This window comes from Elephas maximus, chromosome 3 (assembly GCF_024166365.1).
Source record: "Elephas maximus indicus isolate mEleMax1 chromosome 3, mEleMax1 primary haplotype, whole genome shotgun sequence".
NCBI lineage: Eukaryota > Metazoa > Chordata > Mammalia > Proboscidea > Elephantidae > Elephas > Elephas maximus.
This window is the reverse complement of record NC_064821.1, coordinates 156,188,596-156,214,191: the sequence shown is the minus strand read 5'-3', so window position 1 is coordinate 156,214,191 and position 25,596 is coordinate 156,188,596. Positions and strand designations below refer to the sequence as shown.

Sequence of the window (25,596 nt, the reverse complement as noted above, 5' to 3'; positions counted from 1 at the left end):
ACAAAAGAACCCATCAGGCACCAAAAGAAAACAAATAATAAAAATTAGAGCAGAACTAAATGAATTAGAGAACAGAAAAACAATTGAAAGAATTAACAAAGCCAAAAGCTGGTTCTTTGAAAAAAGTAACAAAATTGGTAAACCATTGGCTAGACTGACTAAAGAAATACAGGAAAGGAAACAAATAACCCGAATAAGAAACGAGAAGGACCACATCACAACAGAACCAAATGAAATTAAAAGAATCATTTCAGATTACTACGAAAAATTGTACTCTAACAAATTTGAAAACCTAGAAGAAATGGATGAATTCTTGGAAAAACACTACCTACCTAAACTAACACATTCAGAAGTAGAACAACTAAATAGACGCATAACAAAAAAAGAGATTGAAACGGTAATCAAAAAACTTCCAACAAAAAAAAGCCCTGGCCCGGACGGCTTCACTGCAGAGTTCTACCAAACTTTCAGAGAAGAGTTAACACCAGTACTACTGAAGGTATTTCAAAGCATAGAAAATGACGGAATACTACCCAACTCATTCTATGAAGCCACCATCTCCCTGATACCAAAACCAGGTAAAGACATTACAAAAAAAAGAAAATTATAGACCTATATCCCTCATGAACATAGATGCAAAAATCCTCAACAAAATTCTAGCCAACAGAATCCAACAACACATCAAGAAAATAATTCACCATGATCAAGTGGGATTTATACCAGGTATGCAAGGCTGGTTTAATATCAGAAAAACCATTAATGTAATCCATCACATAAATAAAACAAAAGATAAAAACCACATGATCTTATCAATTGATGCAGAAAAGGCATTCGACAAAGTCCAACACCCATTTATGATAAAAACTCTTACCAAATAGGAATTGAAGGAAAGTTCCTCAACATAATAAAGGGCATCTATGCAAAGCCGACAGCCAATATCACTCTAAATGGAGAGAACCTGAAAGCATTTCCCTTGACAACGGGAACTAGACAAGGATGCCCTTTATCACCGCTCTTATTCAACATCGTACTTGAAGTCCTAGCCAGGGCAATTAGGCTAGACAAAGAAATAAAGGGTATCCGGATTGGCAAGGAGGAAGTAAAGTTATCACTATTCGCAGATGACATGATCTTATACACAGAAAATCCCAAGGAATCCTCCAGAAAACTACTGAAACTAATAGAAGAGTTTGGCAGAGTCTCAGGTTATAAAATAAACATACAAAAATCACTTGGATTCCTCTACATCAACAAAAAGAACACCGAAGAGGAAATAACCAAATCAATACCATTCACAGTAGCCCCCAAGAAGATAAAATACTTAGGAATAAATCTTACCAAGGATGTAAAAGACCTATACAAAGAAAACTACAAAGCTCTACTACAAGAAATTCAAAAGGACATACTTAAGTGGAAAAACATACCTTGCTCATGGATAGGAAGACTTAACATAGTAAAAATGTCTATTCTACCAAAAGCCATCTATACGTATAACACACTTCCGATCCAAATTCCAATGTCATATTTTAAGGGGATAGAGAAACAAATCACCAATTTCATATGGAAGGGAAAGAAGCCCCGGATAAGCAAAGCATTACTGAAAAAGAAGAAGAAAGTGGGAGGCCTCACTCTACCTCATTTCAGAACCTATTATACAGCCACAGTAGTCAAAAGAGCCTGGTACTGGTACAACAACAGGCACATAGACCAATGGAACAGAATTGAGAACCCAGATATAAATCCATCCACGTATGAGCAGCTGATATTTGACAAAGGACCAGTGTCAGGTAATTGGGGAAAAGATAGTCTTTTTAACAAATGGTGCTGGCATAACTGGATATCCATTTGCAAAAGAATGAAACAGGACCCATACCTCACACCATGCACAAAAACTAACTCCAAGTGGATCAAAGACCTAAACATAAAGACTAAAACGATAAAGATCATGGAAGAAAAAATAGGGACAACCCTAGGAGCCCTAATACAAGGCATAAACGGAATACAAAACATTACCAAAAATGATGAAGAGAAACCCGATAACTGGGAGCTCCTAAAAATCAAACACCTATGCTCATCTAAAGACTTCACCAAAAGAGTAAAAAGACCACCTACAGACTGGGAAAGAATTTTCAGCTATGACATCTCAGACCAGCGCCTGATCTCTAAAATCTACATGATTCTGTCAAAACTCAACCACAAAAAGACAGACAACCCAATCAAGAAGTGGGCAAAGGATATGAACACACATTTCACTAAAGAAGATATTCAGGCAGCCAACAGATACATGAGAAAATGCTCTCGATCATTAGCCATTAGAGAAATGCAAATTAAAACTACGATGAGATTCCATCTCACACCAACAAGGCTGGCATTAATCCAAAAAACACAAAATAATAAATGTTGGAGAGGCTGCGGAGAGATTGGAACTCTTATACACTGCTGGTGGGAATGTAAAATGGTACAACCACTTTGGAAATCTATCTGGCGTTATCTTAAACAGTTAGAAATAGAACTACCATACAACCCAGAAATCCCACTCCTCGGAATATACCCTAGAGATACAAGAGCCTTCACACAAACAGATATATGCACACCCATGTTTATTGCAGCTCTGTTTACAATAGCAAAAAGCTGGAAGCAACCAAGGTGTCCATCAACGGATGAATGGGTAAATAAATTGTGGTATATTCACACAATGGAATACTACGCATCGATAAAGAACAGTGACGAATGTGTGAAACATTTCATAACATGGAGGAACCTGGAAGGCATTATGCTGAGCGAAATGAGTCAGAGGCAAAGGGACAAATATTGTATAAGACCACTATTATAAGATCTTGAGAAATAGTAAAAACTGAGAAGAACACATACTTTTGTGGTTACGAAGGGGGGAGGGAGGGAGGGAGAGGGTTTTTTTATTGATTAATCAGTAGATAAGAACTGCTTTGGGTGAAGGGAAAGACAACACTCAATACATGGAAGGTCAGCTCAATTGGACTGGACCAAAAGCAAAGAAGTTTCCGGGATAAAATGAAAGCTTCAAAGGTCAGCGGAGCAGGGGCGGGGGTCTGGGGAACATGGTTTGAGGGGACTTCTAAGTCAATTGGCAAAATAATTCTATTATGAAAACATTCTGCATCCCACTTTGAAATGTGGCGTCTGGGGTCTTAAATACTAACAAGCGGCCATCTAAGATGCATCAATTGGTCTCAACCCACCTGGAGCAAAGGAAAATGAAGAACACCAAGGTCACACGACAACTAGGAGCCCAAGAGACAGAAAGGGCCACATGAACCGGAGACCTACATCATCCTGAGACCAGAAGAACTAGTTGGTGCCCGGCCACAATCGATGACTGCCCGGACAGGGAGCACAACAGAGAACTCCTGAGGGAACAGGAGATCAGTGGGATGCAGACCCGAAATTCTCATAAAAAGACCATAGTTAATGGTCTGACTGAGACTAGAGGAATCCCGGCGGCCATGCTCCCCAGACCTTCTGTCCGCACAGGACAGGAACCATCCCCGAAGACAACTCACCAGACGTGAAAGGGACTGGTCAGCGGGTGGGAGAGAGATGCTGATGAAGAGTGAGCTAATTATATCAGGTGGACACTGGAGAGTGTGTTGGCAGCTCTTGTCTGGAGGGGGGATGGGAGGATAGAGAGAGAGGGAAGCTGGCAAAATTGTCACGAAAGGAGAGACTGAAAGGGCTGACTCAATAGGGGAAGAGCAGGTGGGAGTACGGAGTAAGATGTGTGTAAACATATATGTGACAGACTGATTGGATTTGTAAACGTTCACTTGAAGCTTAATAGAAGTTAATAAAAAAAAAAGTTTATTCTGTTTTCGTGTACAAAAGCCCAGCTGGTATTTGAAATACCTTTACCAGGAAAACGGTTATGACCACATCATCTCAACAGTGGAAGGTACTTGTTAGGCTGAGTGAGAGGCATTTCACCTTTTGCCCGGATGTGGGGCGCACTCAAGGTTTCCCTTAGACCTGGCTCCAGGTATGCACGCTGTCGGGGTTCCTTCCCTTCTGACCTCTAGCTGTAAGGCCCGCTGCCTTCCAGTTCTAGGCGCAGATGGGGAGCGATGCCCGTGCGGGGAATGAACTGCAAACCAAACGAAGCGCGCCAGTGAGTGACAAAATTAGCGCCAGACACTGCCGTGACTCGGATTCGAACCGAGGTTGCTGCGGCCACAACGCAGAGTACTAACCACTATACGATCACGGCGCACCACAAACCCGTCAGCGCTCACTGGTCTTTAAACTTTATTGTCATAAAAACATTCACACTGTTTTGTTCTTGAACAGCCACAGGTGCTCTGCTTTTCTCTCACTTCTTGCCATCTCTCAGCTCCTCCCTCCGCATTGTGCTGCAGGATAGAAACCTTTCTCTCCTCCCCAGCACCTGGCCCGAGTCTCTGCACCTGCCTCCTGGAGGTCTTGTTCTCGCCCACGCCTCCCTGCTTTCCTTCGCCCCTCTTCACCGCTCCCCTTTCCGCACTTATTTTCCGCGCTCGGGCCCAACTACCGCAAACGAGGCGAGTGGGGGGCTTCCATGGTGTGGGCGGGCGGGCGAAGGCGGAGCAGCAGTGTCTTGGACCCTATTGGGGTCAGGCAGGGGTTGCAGACCCGGGGTCTCCGGGGGTCGCAGGCATCTGAGGCGGAGGAGGCGCAAGGAGGGGCGAAGGCCATTCGGCTGCCCTCCTAGCTTCAGACTCACCCAACGCACTGATTTTAACGCGATCAACAACACCATTTGTCACCCCAACCTGCCGGATTTTCCGAGGGTTTGTGCAGGTCGTACTGCAGAAGGCCGCTGGCACCGTCCGGTGGTGCAAAGGCGTTCACTCCTTGTACAAACAAGTGGGGTCACCTGTGGTCTCTGTGGCGCAATCGGTTAGCGCGTTCGGCTGTTAACCGAAAGGTTGGTGGTTCGAGCCCACCCAGAGACGGTCCCCAGGTTTTTGCACGTGTTAAGATATTCCCAGAGTTTCTGCTCCATAAATCTTACTAGGGAAAGGCAGAGAGAAATGGTAGTCACCCTTCTATCCTCTTCGCTTGGAAACTGAGAACTCGGAAATGACTGAAAGAATCATGGGAGTTGTTTTTGACTAAGAAGTTTTTTTCCCCCCATATTATTTATTTGTAGTGTTATTTATTTAAGCCCCGGTGGAGTAGTGGTTGGAATCCCTGGTGACGTCGTGGTTAAGTGCTACGGCTGCTAACAAAAGAGTCGGCAGTTCGAATCCGCCAGGTGCGCCTTGGAAACTCTATGGGGCAGCTCTCCTCTGCCCTATAGGGTCGCTATGAGTCGGAATCGACTTGACGGCCCCGGGTTTTTGGTTTGGGTTGGTGTAGTGGGCTGCTAACCAAAAGGTCAGCAGTTTGAATCCAGCAGGCGCTCCTTGGAAACCCTGTGGGGCAGTTCTGTGTCCTATAGGTTCGCTATGAGTCCGAATCGACTCGACTGCAACGGGTTTGGGTTTAGCATTATTTATTTAACCCTCGCCATATACTTTGGAAATTAAGTTGGTTCTATGGTTTTATAATTACAAAAGAAGTTGTAATCACCATTAGTTATCTAGCTATCTATTTATAATCCCTCGTTCTGTTTCTTTAGCAACCCTCACTCACTAAGACTCCCATTAATTTGAGAAATCCCAGGTCAACGGCAGTGGTTCCCACTATCCTTCATAAAATCGCCACCACAGAATGCTTTGAGGATGCAAGGACAGGTCCCTTAAATGTATTTCTCACATACTTGTTAAAGGTAATGTCTTCCTGACCGTACCTGGGGCTGTAGATATGGGTGAATGAACATGTCTTACGTGATAAATTTCCTGTAGCTTTCTGATCCCCCTAAGGCTTTCGGTATTTTCCTCTACAATAAATGCATCAAAGACGTTCTGGCATTTCAAGTTCATTTACTGTAGGCCACCTTTGGGTGCAAGTTTTCAGTCAACTGCTTCAAGTGAACAATTTAGAATTGCTGGCAGCTGCTCAAAACACGGTGGCTCCAGAATTTCTATCTAGTGCACCTGTGTCAGTAAGTAAACCTAGCCGTATCCAACATTATGTTACTTCCGCCCTGCTTCTACCCCCTTAGGATCCATTTCCATAGATACACCGCAGGATTTAGGTTCATATAAAGTGGCATCAATCTTGCAGTACTTCTGGTTGTATTGCACCTTCCTATGGGTCATCACAGTTTGTGCATTTCCCTCTGGGACTTTCTGGGACTCGAGTCTGATTCTAGATCTAAAGCAATGAGAAAAAGTAGCACTCCGCTTTGAGGAGTAAAGACCAACTGTTTCCGCCCGGTTTCGAACCGGGGACCTTTCGCGTGTGAGGGGAACGTGATAACCACTACACTACAGAAACACCCGGGGAAACTCTCTGCTGCTCTTCTTTAACTTTTGCGGCTTTCAGTGGACGAAATTCAATCCCAGTTCGAAATTCCACTGCCAGCAGCAAAGTCCTGGAAAGGGCCTCAGTAAGCACCAAGCGAACCAAGGCTCACTGCATTTGCCTTGACTGGTCATTTCCCTCAAGGCTTAGCTTTAATGCCTCTTTGTTATCTCTTTCTCTTGTTCCTGCCACTTTCGTTTGCTTTTGGTGTGAGAACTCAAAGCAAACGTGTGGGGCCCCACTGTCCTTGTTTCGAGGGTAGGCGAGGAACCCTAAGCCAGGGAATATCGGGAGGCTCAGTCTCCTTTGCCCGAAGGGGTCGCTCGGTGCTTCCTGAGGCCCTTTTCTTTTTCAGTGTCAGCCGGTGGAGAAGGTTCAGGTGATAGAAGAGAACAAAGAGAACCTTTAGAACTCTCAGGAACTAAAACTAACATAAAGCATGTCTCGTTTGGTGCCCCGCCTCCCAAGCACCAGATGAGAATTGTGTCCTGGTCTGCCATCTGATTTAGAGCAGAGAAATGAGGTCTGGCTCAAGATGCTGAGTAATTGGAAGTCTTCTTGCAATGTTTTTCTCCCCCCCCCCCCTTTTTCTCCTTACAAGGCTTTTGGCGAACACTTGTCTATCCGCAAAAGAAATCCTGTTTCCGCCCGGTTTCTAAACAGGGACTTTTCGCGCATAAGGCGAAGGTGATAAGCACTGCACTACGGGAACCAGGCGAGTAGGTTAACCTAAGAATTTGCCCATGAAAATTGTACGACCTGCAGTTTTCAAGTACCTTGGCTTCCAGCACAGAATATTCAACTACATTTGAAATTCGACTGCCAGCAGCAAAGTGCTGGAGAAAGCCCTCGGGAAAAGCACCAACAATCCCTCAGGCAAAGGAGTCTGCGGCTTCAGTTAGGACCTAATGTAGTTTTCTGCGCCTATCCGTTAAGCTAGGACTTGGAGGAGGGCCCTGCCCCGAGAGCTTCGAGATCCCGCAGCTCATTAGAGTTTCCATTTTCAGAACTAAGCTCTCTGGCTCTCCAGCTCCCCACAGCCCAGGAGCTGTGAAGGCTCTCGCCCCGGGGCTTCGGACCAGCGCCTCGGTGGCCCCTTTAATGGCGCTGGTTCCATGAAAAGATGTGCAATGTTATTCATCCCCCCACTTGCTGGTAGTTGCCATGGAGTTGGTTAGGACTCACGGCGACCACATGAGTGCAGTGCGGAACTGCCCCATAGGGTTTCAAGGCTGTAATTTGGTGCTGCCGTGGTTAAAGCGCTTGACTGCTAACTGAAAGGTCAGCAATTCGGATCCAGGAGCCGCTGTGCGGGAGAAAGATGTGGCAGCTTGCTTCTGTAAAGATCTCAGCCTTGGAAACCCTATGGGACAGTTCTACTCTGTCCTATAGGGTCGCTATGAGTCAGAATCAACTGGATGGCAACGAAGCGCCTCTGCGTGGGTTCCAAACACAAACCTTTCAGTTAATAGCCGAGTGCTCAACCGTTTGGCAGAAAACCGGAAAACAAGCATTGCTGAGGATGTGGAAAATTGGAACCCGCACCCATTGCTGAAGGGATTGTAAAATGGTACAGCCTCTGGAAATACGTTTGGCAGTTCCTCAAGAGTTAACCATAGAATTCCCAGATGACCCAACACCTCCACTACTAGGCATAGGCATATGCCCCCCAAAATTGAAAGCAAGAATGCAAACAGATATTTGTACACCAGTGTTCACTGTAGCATTATTCACATTATCCAAAAGGTGTAAACAACCCAAGTGTCCATCAGCAGATGAATGGATGAACAAAATGTGGCATATCCATACAATGGAATATTATTCAGCCATAAACAGGAAGTTGTGATACATGTTAAGACATGGAAGAACCTAGAAAAATTATGCTGTATGAAAGAAGCCAGATACAAAAGGACAAATATTATATGATCCCACTTACTTGGAATCTCTAAAATAGCAAATGCGTAGAGAACAAAGTTTATTAGTGGTTACCAGGGGCGGGTGGGAGGGAAAAAGGCAGGAAAAATTGCTTAAGGGGCACTGAATTTCTGTTAAGGATGTGGAAAAAGTCTGGAAACGGATAGTGGTGATGGTTCCGCAACATGGTGAACGTAATTACTGTCACTGAATTGTGCGCATAAAGTGGTTGAAATAGCAAGCGTTTTGTTATCTATTTTATCACACAGGCACACACGCAAAATGATCCACACGTCCGGGCCACCCAGGAACACCGGAAGCCTCCCTCCAGGCCCTACCCTGCACTTTCCCTGGGGCCTGACCTGCACTCTTTCCTCAGAAGCCCTTTTGCCTCAGCTCCTCCCCTCTGTCCCCTCTCTGACACTTGTGGCGTCTCTTGTTCTGTGCCACTCAATTTCAGTCCACTACTTTAATCACACCTTCATGTTTTAGCTGTACCTTAGCAAAGGCTGAAACATGGGTCTTAGGGCACTTGGCTCTTTGAAAATATCTAACAAGCAACACAGGCCAAGCCAGCCTTGAAGACCTGCACTGGATTCTTTACAGAGGCCGAGAAGAGCGGGCTACTGGAGAACCACAAACTCACGGCGTGCGCCCCCGCATATCGCACGCCTGGGTAGGGCCCAGTTCAAGAAACGGAAAAAAAGCGCTTTTGAAGATTCTCTGCAGACAGAACCCGAAGGGAGTTGGTTTCTTGACCTCGAGAGGCCAGTCGAGCAAGGGGTCTCAGGCATGTCCCCAACTTCCCAAGACAGGGCAGGAACAGGCTGATTTTGAGGGACAGAGCCAAATAAAAGGGGCAAAGGCAGCCCAACTCCAGGCCTTGCAATTAAGGGTCTCGAACCCTAAGGTCTGAGCAAGCGGAGGGCCACGCCTTAAACTGATCTCCCGCCTTTATCAGGAGAGCCCTTCGTCTAAATTCATCGCTCATGAAAGGGAGGAACTGTATAGACCAACGTCCACATTTGACGGACAAAAAACCAAAAGGTCTACTGCGGTCGAGTCTATTCGGACTCACAGCGAGTGCGGTAGAACAGCCCCAAACGGTTTCCAAAGAGCGGCTGGTGGAGTCCAACTACGGACTCTACATAGCAGCCTGAGCTCTCAATCACTGTACTACCGTGGAGAACACGAAAATTCCCTAATAATTAGATGTGGGGTGTGAGGAAAAGACCGGCGCCAAGGAGAGCTCGCACTTTTTGCCTGAGCATATGGAAGGGTGGAGTTGCCATCAACAAAGATGGGAAAAAAGGCAGGGGCAGCAGAATTTCGGGGGCAAATCCGGAGTTCAATAAGGGGTCCCGGGGCCCTGGTTCAAAGAGTTATTCATCCAGGCTGTCTCCGTTTCTGTATGCATCTGAACCCTTTTTTGATGTTGGAGTTCTTGGGCGCTCATGCTCGGCCCTCTTCCCATCCTGGGCACCTCCTCCCTGCAGGCTCGTGCCCTCCGCTGGACCCCAGCCACCGTCTCTTCACACGCTGCCGCCGCACAAAGGCGCACCTCTATGTCAGGTCTGAAGTGCGGCGGCGAGGAAGAGCCAGTTCACTCCGAAACTTGCGGAGACCTGACAGCCCTCGGCGTGCTGCAGGCTGACGGGCGTTTTCGAGAAGACAGGAGGAAAGGGCCTTGGGGGACGATCGCAGGAGTAGAGGGTAGGCGTCCTGACTTCCCGAGTTTGGTGAGAAGAGATGTACTATCTGCAGGCGGGGGATTACACCAGCCCCAGCAGGTCCCTGGTGGTCTAGTGGCTAGGATTCGGCGCTTTCACCGCCGCGACCCGGGTTCGATTCCCGGCCAGGGAAAGCTGTTTTGCGCCCTCTCTCCTCCGCCTGTTTGATGCAGAAGAGTCCCAGAATTGCCCAGGCTTGGAGAGGTGAGAGGCGATGAGCAACTGTTCAGCGGCTTGGGGCTCCCAACAGCTGTACCTTGCCCTTGGCCACCAGGAACCTTCACCGCTCCTGTGGTCCTCATCTTGGAAACCTAACCTTTCGCTCTCAGATTGTTCATCTCCAGAGAACAAAGTAGAACCTGTGACAAGAGCTCCAAATCTCCTTTTTCAAAACAATTGCAAACATAAAGTTGAAAGAGTAGTGACTTTATGCTTCACGCACTTACCAATGAACGTTTTCCACATTAGCTTTGTCCATCTCTCCATATGTATGTATTTTCTACCCCATTTCAAAGTAACTTGCAGATATCTCAGGATCCTTTGGTTACTCCTTTCCTTTGGCAATACCCCTCTAAACCAGCCTCTTGGGGACTTCTCCTCTTTATCCTCTCAAAGAGGTCCCTCTTGCTCCTTGAGCATAAACTCTCAGGTGTGACCTGGAGCCCCTCCAGGAATTACAAAGACTCCAATCACTGGGAAAATCTCAGGTGTTTAGAGATTCTCTCTCAGAAACCAGGGAAAAAGTCCAAATCCTTTGAGTAAAAATTAATTGTACACTCCACAGACATGCTCATTCGCCCCTACTTTTATCCCCTGGAAAGGTCAGAAGACACTACCTTCAACAAGGCTGTGAGAAATAGATCCTACAGAACTGTTTTCACATCCTCAGAGAACTCTATGGTGGTCATTTGATGAAAGACAGTGGGAACTGCTACCATGGAACTGGGATCATTGAAATGAATGGGGATGGTGGGAAGATGGGATTGGAAGGGTCAAGTCACAACATTTAACCTTAAAGGACAAGGTGACCTCAGTTACTACGTTGAGTACAGAGCTGAAGCAGTAATCAGAATGGTCTGTCCCTCAAAGCTCTTTGGCATTAACTCCTTGGTCGGTGTCTCTAGAAATGCAATAGATGGGCAACCTATTAACGTCTTACTTGATTTGCATAAGCAGAAACACACTAAGTCTGGTGAACGTAGTCTGACTTGAATCACAGCAATAGACAGTGACAGACCCTCAACAAATTCACAAGCACAGAGCTCTTTGAATGAAAGAGAGGTAGATCCCCTCAAGGAAGAACCTGTTTATACAGTCAAAAATCAATTCTCTTAGGGTTTTACCAAAATGGCGTATTCCCACCAAAGTTATCTGAGTAGGATGACCTCTTAGTAAATATTATTTTATAGCAGAATATTTGGAATTTACACCATAACAGTATAAGTACTTAGGTGTGTTATTAGTTCATTTTCATAAGCAAAAAATATTTTAGAAGGGTTGTCATCAGGGTTGATCATCAGTGAAACTAGAGTGAGGCAAGTTTAGAATGTGAACATCTATTTGACTTTGACTATCATGAGATTTACCTTTCCCAGGAAGGAAAAGTAGATTAATGTGTATTGAAACAGGACTTAACATTTTTAGAGGAGTAGATAAAATTATTTATAGGTTGTTTTAGTTACCAATTGGGAAAATTCTTAAGGTAATCACTGGGTTGGTAATGTGTGGTGGTTCAGGTTGTGTGTCAACTTGGCTGGGCCATGATTCTCAGTGGTTTGGCATTCATGTAATGATGTAATCTGGCAGTTATATAGTGATGTAGTCATCCTGCATGATGTGATCTGACATGATAAGCCAATCAGTGGTAAGGGGATTTTCTTCAGAGGTGTGGCCTGCATCCAATATATGTATAGATGTTTTGCCAAACCTTGCTTGCTTGCTCTGGATCCTGCATCTAGCTGGTCACCGTCTGACATCCAGTTCTTGGGACTTTAGGTAGCAGCCTGCCACCTTACCTGCCAGTCTTGGATTCATGAGCCCTTGCAGGTACATGAGATGGGAGAAGCCTCCAGCCTGATGTCTGACCCATGGACTTGGGACTTGCTACCCCGTACAACCATGTGAGCAATTTCCTTGAGATAAAGTTCTCTCTTTATACCCATATATAGCTATATGTGTGTGTATATATATATATATGTATATATACACATATATACATATATATATACACACACACAGTTATGTATGCATACACTCACACACACACCCCCATACACATGCTTCGCTGGTTTTGCTTCTCTCGAGTATCCGGCCTGAGACATTTGGTACTGAGAGTGGCTCCAGAGGAACAGAATCATAAGGATGAGTTTTCTAAATTGGTCCTCAAGACTGGCTAGTCCTAAAAGTACTGACAACTCTACCTCCAGTAGTAAACAGGTTGCTGCTAATCCATGGCATGAGGTGGCAATTTTAATATGCCAAATATCAACAGAAAGAGATCATGTATTGGTGAGAAGCGAGGCTCTGGGTGATCACACGTTTCAAAAATTTCCACAGTTTTGTCAGAATGAGAAGTACAGAAGCTGGTTGGTTGGTCCTCCTTTCATTAGACGAAGTGATAAGAGAGAGGAGCTCAGGGCTTCAGAGTTACAGTTCAAGCGCCACATAAAACACCTCAAAGTTGCAACTTGCTTCCTGAAAGAAAGCCTTATTTCTTATAGTAACAGAGCTGATATTGCCGAAAATCTAACACAGAATCTTATTGTAAGAGTGGCTGAATTACAATGCCAAATGAATTCTCAACTTTGAATGGTGTCTGAAGTTAAAGTGAGGGCATTGATTGAGAAGAAATGGAACCCTATAGGACAGAACAGAAGTGGCGCATAAAGTTTCCAGGGAGTGCCTGGTGGATTTGAACTGTGGACCTGTTTTGTGAGGAGACTTAGCACTTCAGCACTATGCCACCACACTTTGCATATTAGGTATGGGAGATAGGAAATAACGTCGAAGGTAGGTTTTTTTTTTCCCCCCTTAATTGTGAAATATAAGAAAAGTATACAGGTTTCTGCTTTGAGCCATGTTGTTGTTAGAGAAAATGGTATTTACTGTTCTAACTTAAACCACTAGAAGACAAGACAAAATATGTGAAATAGCTCTTTGGAGGCACTGTACCACAGGAAGTATATGACAGAGCTCAGACTAAGGCAGTAACAGTGTATGTTTCCACCAGGCTGAATGGAAAGAGCATCTAACACATGTGGCAGGAAGGAGAGTCTTCAGAAGGGGTAATGCCTTAATACCCTGTCCACATTAGCCTAGAATATTCTGAACTTGCCCCAACAAAGCTTAAAAGCAAGCCTGGAAAGAATGAAATTGTTTGCAAGTCACTTCACGGCATCCCAGAGCAAAGTCCTAAAATATTTAAAGGAGTATATGAAGAAAAACTTTTGAGTAACCCTGATGTAGGAAAACACGATCCATAAGCATGAGAAAAATCAAATAACAGAAATAACAGATGACAGAATCAGTAGACAAGATATTAAAACAGCTATTATAAACACACTGTATAGGTTCAGAAAAATGGAGGAAAGCACGAGCTTCATGAGGAGAGAAATAAAAAATAGAGATTCAAATAAGTCCTGTTGGACTTCCTGGCAGCCTTTGTGACAGACTCCATCTTGGTTCCAGCAAGCTCTGTGAGGAAGTCCATCTTGAATTCTAACTTCCTGTGCATTTGATTTTCATAATCCCTCCCCTTCTCCTGGAAATCTCAACCCATCTAACGAATAAAGATAATGCCTTCTCCCCTCCCCCCAAAAACTTTTATAAGCCCCAGGGAATCCTTTCTTCATTGAGAGACTGGAGGCTAGCTAGGTAGAAATCCCTCTCCCTCTCTCCTTCCGGAGCCTTTTACTTTCTTTCTGTCCCTAATAAACCTTTGCTCATGTGGAACCTCTGAGCCTCTCCTGGTCATTCCTGGTCACACAGAGCTTAGTCCTGAGCTGGGAAGCCTTGCCCTGTAACAATTTCTACAGATGACACAAACCCCAGAACCTTTAAAGAGTGATATATATGACTACATCAAAATTTCAATTCAAATACAAATGATGAACTTTAAAAACATTCTACATAACAACGAAATTATTTTTCTTTTCATTGTTGCTGTTGTTAGGTGCCACTGAGTCGGTTCTGACTCATAGCAACCCTACTTAAAACAGAATGAAACACTGCCCGGTTCTGTGCCATCTTCACAATCGTTACGCTTGTGCCCATTGTTGTAGCCACTGTGTTAATCTGTCCTGTTGAGGGTCTTCCTCTTTTTCGATGACCTTTTTTTAGTATGTATTTTTATCAAAGTAATATACGCCCAAAAGTTTGTTATGAAAAACTGAAGTCCCCTGATCCCTTTCTACATTTCCTGTTCTCCAGAGAAAACCACTTTCAACCCATATAACCAATTATCTGGCTATTTCTTTCTTTAAAGAAACATTGTTACGCCTTGATTTTCCAGTCTACCCCCTGCAGACAGCCTGCAAGGTGAAAAAATGAGGGCATCTAAGTTGGTGCCTGCATCAACTGCTAGTCAACACCAAGGGAGCCACCAAGGCGCTTCACTTGACTTCCACTCAGTTGCCCACCGATTCAATCCACCTCACCCCTCCACACTGTGGAAGGAAACTTTGCAAGAACAAATGCCAGGCAAGCTGCTTTGAGGTTTATCGGTGGGACCGGGTTTGGGTTTTCGGGTGGGTCAGGAAGGGATGGGATCGCTCCTGAGTGAGGAGCGTGGTGGTCCACACCCAGCAACTGAAACTGCTGCTGTGAACGCCCAGTTCCTCTGCCTTCCCCTCCCTACTTTCTCATTTTTTTCTTTCCTATTCTCCCCTTTGTTTTTTCCTGTCTCTTCTCCTTCCTCAGCTATTTTCTGAGGGTTTCTGGAATCTCAGTTTCTGAGGAGGAGAGAAGAGGACGAAGGGACAGGCTGCGAGGCCTAAAAGGCCGCGGGGAGCAAGAGGGGGATCTGGAGCAGCTGAGTGCTCTGGGGAGCCTGGGGCTCCCCTCCTGTTTCTTCCCTTCCAGTCTGAAACCTTTCTGGCTTCTAAATGACCATCAGGAGGGGGACACGGAAAAGGGGGTAACGAGTTTCATTCACTAAAGATTAAAAAAAAAAAAAAACTTTAATTAAACCCCCTGTATTCAGAGTCCAGAGTGCTCACCATTACACCATGGAACCCCCTCAGAAGTTGATGACTGCATCCCAACACCAGACCTGATTTCCATTGCTGTCCAGTGGATTTTGACTCGTACCTATGAGTATCGCAGCAAAAACCCAGACCCAATAACACTACTGTGAAGTTGATTCCAACTTATATATATGACTATCTCAATAAAAACCAAAACAGCAAGCCCGTTTCCATCAAGTTGATTACAACTCATCTCAATAACCCAGACCCAGTGCCGTCGAGTCGATTCCAAGTCACAGCACCTTATAGGACAGAGTAGAACTGCCCGTAGAGTTTCCAAAGATCTCAGTAGAGGTGTGTAAATACTAATTTAGCATCCATAGTTTCCACAGACTAATCTCAAGGCAGTCCTCTGTCAGACAGGACTTGAGTACGGTTGACCTGTGTGAGTGGGCTCACCGGTCTTGCTTTCTCTGCCTCTCTCCTTTTATTGACTTCCATCATTTCATTCAGAGCCCTGGTGGCCCAGTGCTTAAGAGTTTGGCTGGTAACTGAAAAGGCTGGAAGTTTGAATTCAACAGTCGCTCCTTGGAAACCTTATGGGAGCAGTTCTATTCTGTAATATAGGGTCACTTTCAGCTGGATGGATGGCAAAAAAAAAAAAAATCATTCGCATCTCGGGAAACGAGGTAAAATTCACTTTGGGTTTAGGGCAATAGCACAGCTCTTTAAGTCTCCATCATAAACCACAAACTCTGCCTCATTTGCCAGTGTTTCCTGTCCCAAGGTGAAGTTTCTGCAAACAATAGTGTTATTTCCTTTTCTCTGCCTTCACCCATTTCTCATTGCCCAGGGAGGGCAGATGATTGTCAGGGCAGGACTTGGGACTTTGTGTGTCCCTTGGGCAAACAGCTCCCATTACACTCCAAAGCCACCACAGCTTCCTATGTAGAGTATAGAAAGGTGTGTCAGCAGTGGTTTATCTGGAAGTGGGTTCACGAGACAGGATAACTTTCATTTTCTTCTTTATACACTTCTTTTTTTAGTAAGTTTTCTTACAACAAGCATCTATTTGTCAGATTTACAATAAAACAATTAATAATGCTTAACATTTACACACTTAGACAAACCAGACTAACCTCATCTGCTGTAACTCAAAATTGATCACACGCTCTTGAGGCTGTAAAGACAGAGGTCCGACACTTATACAGCCACAGTCTGTTTTCTAAGAGCTTGGCCACGTCCATCACATTGCAATATCTCAATATGTCATTCATTGTTTTTTTTTAGATGTTTTCTAAAATGTAGTGTAAAGAATTTAACTGTATCCAAGGAATTTTATCTTTGTCCTTGGTTTCTAAGGGATAACTCTAAACCAAAAACCAAAACAAAACAGCAAACTATTGCTGTCAAGTCAATTCCAACTCATATACACATTTATGTAGTACAGGGCAGACCTGCCCAATAGATTTTCCGAGGATGTAAGTCCTTAGGGAAGCAGATTGACACAACTTTCTCCAGTAGAGTGCTAGTGGATTGAAACCACTGACCTTTGGATTAGCAGCCCAGCACTTACCCACTGTCCCACCAGGGCTCCTTGAGATAACTCTAAACTCTTGGAATTTGCTAAGTAATTGAGATTCCTTTGTTTACTATGAAGCCCTGGTGGTGTAGTGGTTAAGTGCTAAGGCTGCTAACCAAAAGGTCAGCAATTTGGATCCAGCAGGCACTCCTTGGAAACTCTATGGGACAGTTCTACTGTGTCCTATAGGGTCACTGTGAGTCGGAATGGACAACAGGTTTGTTTACTATAGGCCTCCAGACCACACCTGAAGGTTTATGCTAATAAAGCAACTCAGATGGGGGCTGGCCAACCTAGAAAGACCACCTCCTGTTATCAGCCAATTTGGGGGGAGGTCGGTAAGTTTTGCTGGAACATCCATATGTAGTGGATACAGGCCACACCCCTCAGAAAACTCTTACAACTGATTGGCCAATCACATGAGATCACATCATGGAAGTGAATACACTATATTACATTATGAAAAAGCAGTACGTCCAGCATCTGCCAAACCAATACGTTTGTTCTGCGTATTGCCTCATTTCCTTCCTGATGTCTTGAAGAGTTCTGTATATTAAACTTTTTGTATTCTGCATCTGGTAATTCCAGGAATACACTTTCATGTAGAAGATCCCTGGATTCTTTGTTTTGAGAGCTTGTTGAGGTGATCATGGTCTGTTTCTTTATGTGACTTGATATTGACTGATGTCTCTGAGCCGTCTATAAGGTATTGTATTAGTTTATGCTTGCTTACTGTGTCGTAGCTGCTTGCTTTGTTCTGTTTTGGTATACGCCTATGGGTTGCTTGAGTGAGCTAGCTTGATTATTTTCGCCTTTGGAGCTCTGGTGTCCTGTCCCCAGCTGGCTAGAGCTGTTATCAGGTATATCAGTCTAGGCGTCCATTCAGTTTTCTTGTATGAATTCAGCTCAGGTTTCCAGTAGCTGATTATCAAGTGTGTGGTACAGGCTCTGTCCTACAGTCTTAGAGGGGCAGGGGTGATTGGCGTATATACCGGTATCTGATTGCAGCAGCAGGTCATGCTCTGAACAAGGCAGGGGACTGAGAACCGACCACCAAGTGTCTGTGAGGAAAACGTGTCCCTGTTCCCTAGAGTGTGCAGGTAGGTGGGTTCTGCAGATGGACCATGGGCACCCAAAGTTTTTGGTTGTAAGGACTGGGAGGTATCAGTTATCTTTGGACCCCTATTTTGGGTGGCTGGATGACCTGAGTGGAGCCAGCAGTCCTTAGGTCCCTGATGTGGGTAGGTGAGGACCTTGTTTAATAGGTAAAGCAATGTCAAACATCAAACACCCACCTCTCCACCACACAGCTGAAATGGTTGGAGTTTGCCAACAAGGGCCTATTCTCCAGAAATAGGCCCACACAGGTCCATGCAGAAGGGAAAGGTGCTCAAGGTCCACTGATGGTTTATGTCTGGACAGGAGCCTCTTCTGTCCTGAGGTCCCCTGGTTAGTGGAGGTAGCAAATTATCTTTTCCCCCCAATGCAAATTTTTTCCTTCCCCAAGGCCGAGGGGATGGCTCTTGGTGCTCAACAGGGCCTATCTCAGGCCCAGGGATTTTGCCGCTGACGCCAGTTTGGGGGTGGAGGGGGGGGTTGCGGTAAATATAGGCAAATACTTAGGTTTCGCCTAGAGCACCATTCTTCTCAGGTTCTGGAGGTGTGAGTAGGCTGTGGGGCTGGCTACTTCTCCCTGAGGAAACTGCGGCCGAAGGCTAGTACCAGCCCACCACCGCTGCAGCTGCTCTGGGAATGGTGCCTGAGGGCTCCCTGCGATTCAGGTCCAATAACTCCTCTCTACTTCTGAACAGTCTCTTCCTCCCCCTGACCCTCAGTTCATTATCTAAGCTTGCCTTTGATGCTCAGGCCTCCCAGCTTGTCACAAATATACTCATTTCACTTGTTTTTTCGGGTCTCTGTTGTAAAGAGGGCTTGCCAAAAGTGTGTATTCTGCCATCTTGGCTCTGCCCCACATAATTTTTGGGAACGAGTTTTTGCACAGGGCTCTAAAAATACTGAGCACGGCCCTAAAAAAAATGGTGACCACTGGCTACTGCCACCCCAGGAAGGTCCTATAGCAGGTGAATTTGGAGTTGGTGTGCCTGTACCTCGGCCTCCTGCCAGAAGAAGAAAGGAAACCTGGGGAATCAACCAATCATGGTGAGGAGTTGTAAAAGTTGTAGCAAAAATGTAACAAGAGTAGACCTTTCTGAAAAATGGCTATTATGGTATGGCCAATAACCCTCTGTGTGCTTCAGAATGTTTACCAAAATATTGGTATGAGACAGAATTCTAGATCTATGCATGAGTCATAATATTTTCCAATCACCTATTAATATTTACCTGTTTATACAGGTTTTCAAGATACCAAGCACACAAAGGTAAAAGCAAGCATAAAATTTGTTAACATAGCATTTTACATTTTAAGAATAATGAACACTAGGTCTATGTATGCAAAGTGATTTGGTGAACCTAGTAAACTATTTAGAAAATCCAGAAGGAGAAACTCTCCAACCAGACAAATTTAGAAAAATGAGGGAAAACTTTTAGAGCTTGGATCAAGCAGATAATTTCTTACAAGGAAAGAGTAGGTTATATAAATGAGTACTTACTGATGAAATGAAAGAAAACCTGATAATGAGAGAGAAAATAATCAGCACCCAGGAGACACTGGCCCCACAGAGACTTCCTGTGCTGACCAGGGTGCAGTCTTTTCAAATGTAAGCAGAGTAAACTTTGAGTGCCCTGGCTTCCTGGTGGGTATGAAATTACAACACTGATCACTTTTCTCATTCCAAAACTCTTGGCCAAGAGTAAACCAAAAAAAAACCAAACCAGTTGCTGTGGAGCCAATTCCAACTCGTGGCAACCTCATGTGTTGTAGAGTGGATAGAGTTTTATGTGGTTGTGACCTTTCAGAAGCAGATCGTCAGGCCTTTCTTCCAAGATGCCTTTGGGTGGACTCGAACCACAAGCTTTCAATTAGCAGCCCAGCTTTGAACCATTTGCACCACTCAGGGACTCTGGCTGAGAATGCTCAGGCTCTAATTTGGGGCTATAAAATGGGAGTCTGAGAAGAAATAAGGTAGAGAGGCCATGCCTTTCAGTGAGCAGTGCGTTTGCTTACTAGCCAGCAAAACAATGCCTGACGACCTCCCCCTCAGTTGCTTCCCCTGTGCAGAGGGCCAGGAATATGAAGCCACCACAGGACATACGCAGCCAGGAATGTGAGCTTTGTGCCTTGCTTCCTCACCGTTTCACCGTGTGAACTGGAGTATTCTTTCCTTATTTATGAGTTTATTTCCCTTTGTATAGACCGAGATAATACCCACTTACTTTCCTTCAAAGGTCTCAGGCATGACTCATGAAAATGCTTGTTCAATTTAGCCAGCGTGCTAACATGTTTTTAATAATAAATAATTTCTTTAAAGTCTGCAGAACCTTTCATCTGGTTATACATAACTACTACCTAGAATCTCAACTGACTTACCCTATTTCTTACTAACGCCTCTTAGATTTTCAGGAGTTTCAACTGTAGGTTGTCACAATGTCCTGACCTCTTTACAGCTGTAGATTTTCTAGCCATGTGATCTTACAGTCAACTTAGTGCAGTGAAAGTAGCTCGTTATGGTATCAAATGGCTCATGTTCAAATTTCAACTATGCCTTTCATTAACCCTGTAACCATGGCTAACTCAAGGCATCCCTCTGAGCCTCAGTATCTTTATCTATAAAAAGGGAAAATGATACCTGACTGCACTTGATCGCAGGATGGCTACGAAGCTCAAGTTGAAAAGTATGCAAAAATGCACTGTAAATCATCATTATATACCTGTAGCAGGATTTTTAACAGTGTTTTAAGAGTTTCTTGTGGTCGTTTCTTACCTATTGGTCAGCTATAAGTACTGTTAAGATTTTCATTTATATTCTCCAAGTCTTTTTCCAGAGTATGTGTATGCGTGTTTGTGTTTATGAGGGGGTTTACTTTTAAAAATATAATTATTTCATTATGGTATAATTATGCATTATAATAACTGTATATGTTATGGTATATGTATGCATATCCAAAAAACCACACCTGTTGCTGTCAAGTCAATTCCAACTCATGGTGACCCCATGTGTGTCAGACTAGGGTTTTCAATGGCTGTAATTTTATGGAAGTAGATCACCAGGCCTTCTTCTGCAGTGCCACTGAATGGATTTGAACCACTAAAATTTCCATTAGTAGCCAAACACAAACCATTTGCATTACCCAGGGACCAAGAATGTATTCATAAATACTTAGGTTAGTAAAAGTTCTTTGAAAACGTGGTTAATAACGGCTTAGCATAACAAGCCCATCATATACACATACATATATATAAAAAATATTATGTATAAATGTTCGCATTTTCATGTTATTGAGAGTTATTTCCAAATATGATTGATGGCTACAACAAAAATATTGTGGGTAATAAGTCTACCATGTGAGTGAACAATAATTTATTTGATCATTTTCTATTTTGAACTCATTAGGAATATCTGTTTCCAGTTTTTTTTTTTGCTGTGGTTGTTTCGGGGCTTATTTTGTTTTTTTGTTGTCATTGATATGGTTGGGGTTTTTGCCACTGTAAACAAGGCTACAGTAAACAAATGCTTTTATGAACCTCTAATTCCATAGAGATTTCCAGACCTGAAATGTCTGCCTGAAAAGGTATGGACTTTTTTAAGGCCCTTGCTAACATACTGTCAGATTCTGTTCCTGAATTACACTATTTAAACAGTGTAAGAAAGAATAAATCTTATGGTAACCTTGCCAGAACTGTTACCTATTTTAATCATTACCGGCTTCATAGGCAAAAAATAGTATCTCTTTATTATTTGTTTATATGATTACTACTGCAGTTGAATTTTTTCATGTTTATTGATTTTAATTATGTCTGCTATGAATTATCCCTTCTCATCCTTGCTCCATTTTCAAGATTTTCCTTATTGATTGGTCAATGTTATTTACACATTCAGGAAACTAATTTTTCATTTGTCATAACTCATAAATATTTTCCAAATTTGTTGTCTGCATTTTAATTTCACTTACGATTTTTGACATTGAAGTTTTTTACAATAAATTTAACAACCAGTGTCTTCTATTGTTTTCCTTTCATATACTTTGTAAACTAAGTAGAAGGAAAAACCGAAAAACCAAACCCACTGCCGTCAAGTCGATTCTGACTCACAGAAACCCTAAAGGACAGAGTAGAACTGACCCATAGGGTTTCCACGGCTGTGATCCTTACGGAAGCAGACCGCCACATCTTTCTCCCACAGAGCAGCTGGTGGGTTCAAACCGCCAACCTTTTAACACCGTAATCACTGCACCACCACCAGAGCTCCTTAAGTAGAAGCAAGGCATCCGTGTATCAGTTCGCCCTTTTAATAATAACTAGCCCATATATCAAAGACTTAGCGATCTAGATACAAAGTTACAAGTGTGATGATGCTGTTATTGTTGTTCTGTTAGGAAGCCATTTTGGAATCATCAGCAAAGAGATTGTTAAGTAGTTCTGGTGCAGGAGACCTTGGGCTCCATTTTGTGATGTGTTGTAAATCCTAGCCTCTGTGCCTGTGGGTATGGTCCCGTTTAGGAGCCAGCTGTCTGCTATGTTAATAAGGCAGGATTAGATCATGTTAATGAGGATTAGCGTGGGATGAAACACCTTGACTCAGATCACAGCCCAGATCTGATGTAAGGCGAGTTTCCCTGGGGTGGGGCCTGTATTACCTTTTATCTTACAAGAGATAAAAGGACAGTGACTCAAGCAGAGAGAGAGAGGTACCTCCTACCACCAAAAAAAAAGAGCCGGGAGCAGAACACGGTCTTTTGGACCCAGGGTCCCTGAACTGGGAACTTCCTAGACCCAAGGGAAGAAGGTTGATGCCAAGACACATGTAGATCTCCAAGGGATGCTGAGCTCACAGATGCTGAAAGGAGGCAAGGACCTTTCCCCAGAGCTGACAGAGAAAGCCTTCTCCTAAAGCTTGTGCCCTGAATTCACACTTCTAGCCTCCTAAACTGTAAGAGAATTAATTTGTTTGTTAAAGCCATCCACTTGTGGTATTTGTTATAGCAGCACTAGATAACTAAAACAGTAGGCAAACTCAGCAGCATGAATATTAATAATGGTTAATAACAGTAATTAACCCTGATTAAACTTTTACTATGGAACAAAACCTGATTTAAGTGTTTTATGTTTATTTCATCCTTCAAAACACTTTAAAGTAGGCAGAACTTATAATTTTTTTCATTTCATAATTGAAGAAATTAAGGCACAGAAAGGTAAATTACTCATCCAAATTCACACAACTAGCAAGAAAATTAGCCAGGATTTGAAACCAGGTAGCGTGGTTCCATAGTTAACATCCTTACACACTATGATACTTAGCAGTTATTATTAAAAATTTCGAGAACAAATTTAATTTTTCTTTATGTATATGGAAAGGTATATATGTATGAAGTAGAGAAAATATATTTTTAGTGTTTTAGTATTAAACCAGAGAGAATATATTTCCTAGTTTTTTATAGCTGTGAATAATCTCTAGTCCTTGAAACACATTTACTTGCTCTAAAATGTGTCTCATGATTGTTCCTTTAAAGAAAAATGAGGTAATCAATTTTTTATTGTTGATTACACTATGTTCCACTCACAGGGGGGAAAACACACAAGACCGAGATAGCTGAACAAAGCTTAGGTCCACCTCAAAGAGGAGTCCAAATTCCTCGAGATCTCTAAACCCGACAGAAACCAGGACAGTGTGAAGAGACTGCCAAGACTCCACGATAACATGAAGAGACTTACAAGGCTGCAATGATAGATCATGATGTCCACCTCAAAGAAAAGCCAGGATTCCTGGAAATCTCTAAACCCTGACCTTTCCCCTATAAAAGCCTCCAGTTAGCCCTTTAACGTTAGACAGAATTTGGGAGAAATTTAACCCCCTCTGTCTCTTGGACACCGGTGTTCAATAAAGCCCTCTTGCAGCCTACCTCCTCCTGTCTCAGTGTTGGCTTTGCAGCAGGTGGCTCGAATCCGCCATTTGCGGTAACACGTGTAACTATAGAATTTATATATATGGAAAAGTAGATACACAATTTCCTTTGGTATCTGTTTATTTATTATGGTCAATTGAGGAGAACAATTAGGAATTGATTAAAGAATTCTTGGATTATCTAGGCCTCTGGCTTTCCCACCTTCTCACACTTCTCCCAGAAAGCAAAGATTAGAACAAAGGAAAAACACAAACATGACCAATTCTGCTGCTACAGTTTGATGTTAGTCCTGCTTGGGATTGATTTAAAAGGGAAAATAAACTGAATGAAACAATCAAAATAAGATCAGTTTTATGTATCCACCTATTATATTTCCATCGTAACAGGTGGTTCCCTGGGTACCAGCTATAGAGCAGACCAGTAGAGGGTGTGGCATGTGGGGGCAGAGGGGTGAATTCCCAATAACAACACAATATTGTAGTCTCTGAGTGAGCCTGGCCAGCAGAATTGATAGGCTCTTCCCCCACAGTCCCTCTTTCTTCCCTCCCTGGTCTCAGAGCAGACTTGGGCTTTCTCTTAACTGCAGTTTCAGGATCCTTCATGGCCAAGTCACTGTCTGAGGCCTCACATAGTGAACAGCAGAGGCTGCCTTGCTGCCATGAATTTCCTTCCCATCTCCATCCTCCACAGCCCTGCTAGATTGATATTTTGGATGTGTGAATTTAATCACATCCACTCCTTCAAATCTTCCCTAGATTCTATCTCCTGTGGGAGAAGAACAAACAAATAAGTCTTAGAAGAAATATAAGCAGAATGCTCCTTAGAAGCAAGAATAGTGAGGCTTTGGCTCTCCTACTTTGGGCACATCATTATGAAAGATTAATTGCTAGAAAAGGACATCATATCTGGTAGAGGGTCAGCGAAAACAAGAGAAACCCTCAATGAGATGAACTGACGCAATAGACAAAACAATGTTGAAAGGAGGCACAGACCCTTCCCCAGAGCTGACGGAGAGAGAAAGCCTTCCCCTAGAGCTGGTGCCCTGAATTCGGACTTCTAGCCTCCAAACCTCCAAACATCATGATGGCACAGGACCATGCAGCTTTTCAGTCTGTTATACATAAGATCTCCATGAGTTGCAGCCAACTCGATAGGACCTAACAAAAACATGGGACAAAATCTAAGCTCCTTAACATGGTGCACAAGACCCTTGATGATCTTCCTTCGCCTCCCTGTATGTCCCTCTCCTACCCTCACCACCTTGAGGTTTGCAAGCTAGTTTGAATGATCTACCTGCAAGTACTCAAATGTGCTATACTCTCACAGTTCCATGTCTTGGTATAATCTGTCACTCTCCTGAAATATCCCCCACCTACCCCTACCCACATCAGCCTATACTTATATGATTTACATCTTTGGGTCTCATTTTAAATGCTGCCCCCTATGTGAAGCCTCCCTGATTTCTTCAGGCACCTTAAGTCGTTCATATAAACTAATTATATTCAGAGCCTGCCTCCAGGTATATTCATCAAGTTTTGTGGTGATTGTTACTTTGTCTGTCTCCCGCTTTAATTGCAAACTCCTTAAGGGGAAGGAACCATATTTTTCACCTTTGTGAATGGCATTAAATAAATACTTAATGGATGAATGAATCACTCAATGAAAGAATGGATGTATGGTGTCTTTTATGCAAAGATAATTTCTTACATTTTTAGTGTTCTTTAGATTAGCAAAGAACCTCAAT

The 25,596-nt window shown here is 43.5% G+C and overlaps 4 non-coding genes and 1 pseudogene across 4 annotated transcripts; 3 read left to right on the top strand and 2 right to left on the bottom strand.

Moving 5' to 3' along the window:
* Window positions 1-4,168: 4,168 nt before the first annotated feature.
* Window positions 4,169-4,240, bottom strand: TRNAH-GUG (transfer RNA histidin (anticodon GUG)). The gene has a single exon. It is a non-coding gene; the product is annotated as a tRNA-His (tRNA).
* Window positions 4,241-4,890: 650 nt separating this feature from the next.
* On the top strand, window positions 4,891-4,964 carry TRNAN-GUU (transfer RNA asparagine (anticodon GUU)). The gene has a single exon. It is a non-coding gene; the product is annotated as a tRNA-Asn (tRNA).
* Window positions 4,965-6,320: 1,356 nt separating this feature from the next.
* TRNAV-CAC (transfer RNA valine (anticodon CAC)) lies at window positions 6,321-6,393 on the bottom strand. The gene has a single exon. It is a non-coding gene; the product is annotated as a tRNA-Val (tRNA).
* Window positions 6,394-9,788: 3,395 nt separating this feature from the next.
* LOC126071379 (uncharacterized) overlaps window positions 9,789-25,596 on the top strand; it is a 28,468-nt pseudogene continuing 12,660 nt past the window's right edge.
* Window positions 10,126-10,197, top strand: TRNAE-UUC (transfer RNA glutamic acid (anticodon UUC)). Its single transcript has one exon. It is a non-coding gene; the product is annotated as a tRNA-Glu (tRNA).